The sequence below is a fragment of the Scophthalmus maximus genome, chromosome 20 (genome assembly GCF_022379125.1).
Source record: "Scophthalmus maximus strain ysfricsl-2021 chromosome 20, ASM2237912v1, whole genome shotgun sequence".
Taxonomy (NCBI): domain Eukaryota; kingdom Metazoa; phylum Chordata; class Actinopteri; order Pleuronectiformes; family Scophthalmidae; genus Scophthalmus; species Scophthalmus maximus.
In genome coordinates this window covers 17,913,292-17,919,529 of record NC_061534.1, presented here as the reverse complement: position 1 = coordinate 17,919,529, position 6,238 = coordinate 17,913,292, and the positions used below count along the sequence as shown (strand labels likewise).

The following is a 6,238-nucleotide window of genomic DNA, read 5'->3' as shown; positions in this document are numbered from 1 at the left end:
TAATTCTTGTAAAGTGGGATGATGTGGGGACTTTTATCTATATTTACAGTCTTTGAAATGTTATTTTTTTTCTACATTAAATCCAATTTAAACAGTGGTGTTTTCATTTGCAAACTAACTTGTAATTACAGCCATCAGATAAGTTTTGTGGAGTATGAAGTGCAACATTTTTTCTCTGAAATGATGTAAAAATTAAACAGTAAAATGAAAAACTGAAAATACAAACAAAAAGTACTAAATAACACTGTACATGACCTAAGAAAATGTTAATGTATTAACCTGAAAAAGTCAGGAAATATAAAGAAATATTACATTTTGTGTAGTAACATATGAGTATTGTCATAGTGTATATGTGAATGCAGTAGTCCTCAGGATCATGTTATTGTTACAGGAGGTGGGGGGAAAAAACAGCCTTGACATCATTTAGTCTTTTAAAAGCATTGATGCTGGAACATTCCTAAGATGGTCACAAAGGCCTTGTCGCTTTGTGTTCACCTCTCACACTTCCAGGGCATCTCCAGTTTCCTGCAGCTCTCGGTTCCACAGCAGCACAGTGGAATTCCAGCTGTTGATGGAGAGACGCTTCAGGCTAGAGAAGCTCCGTCTTCACATCCAGACTCCTGTAATGAACTCCTCACAACATATACTTAGATTTCAGGGATCTCACCGGAGATTGTAACCCACAGTGACATGCGATGAGTGCTGCGAGCAGCTGAAAGTGCGAACCATCTATATTTCTTGTTATGTATTCATTCGTTCAGCTTTTTTTGTATTTTGTTACCTGCGTCTTTACTCCACCTTTGCTCATCTGTTATTGGTGAACACTTTGGATACTGGTCAGTAGGATCAGTTCTGTGAGGTCTATGAACTCGTCTGCCTTCACTACAATCATAGAATGATGTCAAACGGAGAACATACCTCACATTCATCTGGCTACAGTTTATCAGTAATCAGTTTGATCAATTTCTATCCAAAATTAAAAGAATATTTACAGATCGGCCATTTACTCCAATCATGAAAGGAACATGTTTAGTTTTTCATTTTAGTTGCTGATTACTTCTTGTACTGGTCAATCCCTTAATTTGCATATTTAAATTTGAATATTGTGCATTTAAGTAATTCCACTTTCATTCATGTCTTAGCTGATGTTTTTTTTTTTTGTTTGTTTCTAAGCTCCATCTTCTACACTGCTGAATTTCAGCTGCAACTGACTGTGAAGTTTTATCAACTCAAGTTTTGAGTAAGGCGACATTATGACAACATTTCCTTGTTTCACTTTTGTTTTTCTGACAGGAAGAAACTGTGGAGAAAGAAAAAGGACATCATCAGCACTGTAAACACACACTACACATGTAGTGGCTATTAGATGTCAGACAGTGGCGACGACTCAGGCCTTGGGATGTGTTTGTCTTTGACTTTAGTGACACCTGGTGGACAGAATAGCTAATAATTCTGGTTTGATGTGTGTTTTACACATCCTTTCTCCACTAAGGGGCAACATTGGACTTGTTTTCTTTCAACACGTGGAGGACGAGTTCCTGCTGCTCTGATAAAATTTGGACGGTCTTCTGGTAAGTTTGACACCAAATCTGCGTTAAAGATATGTTTATTAAGGTTCTGCAACAGCGAATTTTGGTGTATTAGTAATGATTATGCTTTCTTTTTTTTAATTTCTCCTTTAAATACTTTGGGGCACAGTGGATCAATGATTTAAATATTCAGTTTATTAGATTTTTTGGGGGGTGTAAACTCACAACCAAAAGACAGGGGGACCTAAATAGGTTTTCACTGGTCTGTGTGTGTTTTCCTCTGTGATCTGGTCATTTTATGTCCATTTTATGATGAAGTTAATTGTCTACAATAAACCTTTTGAAGATTTGTCCCCAAAGTGAGTATAGAGAAATTCAGTCTTGGATTTAAGAGTCCACAAGGGAAACAATGGTTGGCAGAAACCAAAACAGCCAAAGTTCCCGTCTGGATGGGGGCCTCTGTTGCATGCCATTCCCCGTCTCTCTCTCTGCCATTCGTTTACTGTGAAATCTCTATTACACACATTTTTAAAAAACAACCACTGACCTTTGTCTATCGTTAAATGTTGGTCATCAATAATTGGCGATTTTCTTGGAAACACATGCAATGTTATTGGAGTAGTTTAATAATTGAGGAGGAGGAAATCCAGCTCTTATTAATTTCCTCGGCCTGTGTTTAACCTTGTAAAGCTGCGGTTGAAGGTGCTGGCAGATGCAGTTCTGTCTGAGTCCAGTTAGCGTACAGCTAACCAGAGCCACGGGCCTTGGCTGATACCTCGGACCAGGTCCCGTTCAGATAGCGTCACTGTCGGCGCTGTGGAGAGGAAGAGCAAAGCCAGATCCCAAAGTCTGACAGTCTGTACGTCTGCCAGGCTCAGACAGCTCGTCGTCAGCTCTGATTACGGCCTTGGTTTTATAACGGAGCCTGTGCTCACAACTAGTTGTGTGTGTGCAACTTTTCGTACAAGCACATTCACTGTGTGTGTGTGTGTGTGTGTGTGTGTAATGAACATGACAAACCTAAATTTACCCCTGTGTGTACGACTTCATCCTGGCTGAAGGATTCCCTATTCTGGATCACAATAAAAGCGGCATGTCCATGCCAACAACGCCTAGCACAGGGCACAGGGAGAGAAACCACAAGAAGGCTGCTCTTCCTGGAAACTAGAAAACAAACACAGCAAGAGGGTCAGAGGAGCAGACTAAGAAAATGAGGACTTAAGAAGGGTCAGGAAACTCTGTGAGGCGGGGTGCCAAGTGCAATAACGAAGCCAGGAATACAGGAGGTAAGGTGTTCAGGAATTTGACCTGGTGAAGTCACTGGAAAGCCACAGCATGTGGTATCCTAGAGTCTGAAACTCCCTCTGATTTGTCAGTTGGAATTCAGCGTCTGTTTGTTTTGCTGCAGTTAAAACCATAACACAAATGCGGTCAGGGGTCAAGTTCCATGGATTTCCTGTCAACTCTAATAATGTAAATGTAACATTAACCTCTGCGGAGTGTCCCAACAACTTTCACCTGAATTGAGAGTGTCACAACAACAGTGCCATTGGGTGGAGTCGAGATCGGGCTGGATTTTTTTAAACAAACACTCAGACAGTCTTAACCACCAAAGTGAAAGCCATTGTGTGCAAGTTTGCTGCCACAATAACCGTGCTACTAATTCAGATCACACTTTCCCCTAAAGATCCATCAAACTACAGTAACAGACGGATGTTGAAATGATGGTTGTGAGATCACAGAAGCTGCAGTGTAAACATGCTGGGACTGATGTCAGTGTGTAAATGAGTTTACACAGAAAGCTGGGATTTTGTTGGTGTGGAGGAGGTTATGGAAAATCCAAGAGGGTAGAAATATAATAATGCAACCATCTTAGTAAACGATGATGCAGAAAGAAAAAATGATGGTGGAGAAGCTCAGTGGTCTCTGATATGTGATATGATAGATTTTACTCATATTAGGTTTCATGCTGGCCTCAAGTGCTCCTGGTGTGAGTTTAGAATTATTTTTTAAAACATGCTGATTATATTAGTTTGTGTGCAAATTAACAGTATCGCTGCAAACCCCTGTGTAATGTTTATCCCCATCATCCCAGTTGGTTAAAATCAACAGACAGGAAACGTCTTGTAGTATCATGCTCACATGTGGTAAGATGTTTTCCAATTTGACTTTTGTCCTGTGGTGTTCTGCCTGGTACCAGCTAATATCTTGATTATCTGATCTTGATCTCAGGTCTCCCATCAGATTGACCTCTTGAAGTTGATGACCCTGATTTATATCACCTATCCCAGTTGGTATAAAAACAAACCAGGTGAGTGCTGGACTTCACCCTGAAGATATCAGTTTGCTAAAATGTGAAACTTTATCAGTCGAGGCAAATAGAGCGGTGTAATGAGCGTGTCGTATTAGTTTCGAGACTCTTCTGTAGGTAGGTAGGTAGGTAGGTAAATAGATAGATAGATAGATAGATATAGATAGTGTACAATCAGTTACAAGTTATGTGCATCATCATCTTGACATATGAGATGATTTTATGGCTGTGTGGAGCAATTTTCCAAAAATGCACATGAGCACTAACTATGTGTATTAATTTCTGCTGCTGTTGCATGCACACCATAATTCATCAGTTCAAAGAAATCACGATATAAACTTTTACATTCTGTGAAATGCTGTTGTAAATTGTTTTTAATGACTATATTTAAAGTAGATTTTGTGGTGTTAGCCACTTTGAACAAATTATTTTTTCTTTTCTTTTCTTTAAACGATTAACCTGCAGGTTGATTAAAAATGCTTATGATGAGTTTTTTTTCCTTTTTATATTGCAACAAAATTGTGATGATGTAACCTTGCATTTAAACAGTTTTTGTTGTTGTTGTTGTTGTTGTTGTTGTTGTTGACCAAACAGTATTTTTGAATTTGGAAGTTATGAATAAAACTGGTGGTGTGATTGATAATTAGGACATTAACTATGAACCAGAACAAAATTCAAATGTGGCTTGTCTTTCTTCATTAGAAGTACAGTATAGTGGGTGATTGTGTGTTTGAGTCTGATTAAATAAAATAATTCTATGATTTGATTATTACTTGACTATTAAAAGCAAGAATCATAAAAAAGTCAAAGAGAGAAATGATAGATAACTAAATACAAATTATCTACAAAGGATGCCAGGCAACATTTTTTTGTTGTTCTAATTCATGTAAAATGCACATTCCATTAGTAGTAGTTAATCCTGGATTTTGCTTTAAGTGTCACCGAATCATCATTTTCTCCATTACTGAGGTTTAAATCACAGTAGCAACTGAGCTGAGAGTAAATCATGGGATTTTTAATGGCATTATTAAAAAAAAGAAATTTTCATACCTTTTTAATGTGCCTTTACTGTATAATTATAGTCTTTCCAACAGCACTTGAAGGCAACATAAAAAATTAAAAAGCTGTGAGTGGAATCAGGTCTGTCCTGGAAAACAAACAGACAAATGTTACTGGATAAACCCATAATTAAGAAAAGATGACAGGGCTCTACGCTGTGTTGGAATAGCTTTCATTCACTCTTGCGTGTTGGTGTTAAATTACCATAAAACTGGCAGATTTCACTCTATTGTATTTTTTTCTTTTATTGAGCTGTCTTCTCCCCCGCATCCACTCCTACATATTTCCTCTGTCCCCAAAAGCTGACCGCTCCTGAGGGCCAAATGAATTCCACATTTCTCCCCCTCTGAGCTGTCACTGGTCCACACACAGCTGAGGCTCGCCTTATAAATGAGACTCAGCAGGACGCGGCTTCTCTCATGACAGCTACGTCTGAAACAACCTGCTGCAAATGGCGAGTCAGTCAGTGTGAAGCTTCATCTGACATCCCATGGTGTGTAAATGTGGACAGGCCCTGGGGCCCACGTTGGTGCCGTGATGAACCACAACCATGCGGCGGGCGACCTGGTGTTGAGTGGCAATGTTGTGAGGATCTGCCACAGCTTGCTGAGGATGAATGCTTTTATGAATACAGATGCAAAGTAATCAATAACACATAAGTTGGAGGTCTTAGCATAATATATAATGTCCTGCTATCAGTGAGGAGGTAGCACTAAAACCCTTGTAACATTTTAGTGAGCGCTGGAATAACAAAAATACAAGTCTTGCTTTCATTCAACAACAAAAATAAAAGTGTTCATGTTGAAGGAGAGTTTCTTTTAGTAATAGGATGAACAGCTTATGTCCAGACAGGGGAACTTTAATTCTTCCAGATCAGGTGAAGATAGAAGAAGAAAGGCAGAAACATGAAAAGTAAATTATAAGGACATGAAATGGTGGAAATGGACGAAACAGAACAGTATAATACAAAAACAATGTAAAAATACTAAATTAAGAGTTAAAGCTTTAATACGTAATCCAACAATAGTCGAAGGGCAAAATTCTTGTCAAATATCATAAGTAAAAGTAAAGTACTCATTATAAATGCCCCCACAGACTCATACTGCACTGTTAAAGATTACATTATTTGATAATATGTTAATATGGATGCACCTGATGCATTCGGATTCATTATTTTTTTTTCTTCACGTGCAACCAATCATGACATCGCAGCCTGTTTTTATAGCATCAAATAACTAGTTAAAACCAAAACATGAACACTTGATCATACATCAGTGTGATAAGATCTTCCTAAAATGCCAAAGCCATCGTTGGAATTTCTTACATATTTTTTTAGTTT

General features: G+C 38.4%; 1 long non-coding RNA gene across 2 annotated transcripts; it reads left to right on the top strand.

Moving 5' to 3' along the window:
• The first annotated feature begins 508 nt into the window (after nucleotides 1-508).
• On the top strand, nucleotides 509-5,701 carry LOC118285496. 2 transcript variants are annotated; one of them, XR_004785113.2, is made up of 4 exons: nucleotides 509-622; nucleotides 1,294-1,571; nucleotides 3,762-3,840; nucleotides 5,202-5,701. It is a non-coding gene; the product is annotated as an uncharacterized LOC118285496 (long non-coding RNA). The 2 variants fall into 2 exon arrangements; XR_004785112.2 differs by lacking the exon at nucleotides 5,202-5,701 and having other exon boundaries at nucleotides 3,762-4,518.
• The last annotated feature ends 537 nt before the right edge of the window (nucleotides 5,702-6,238 follow it).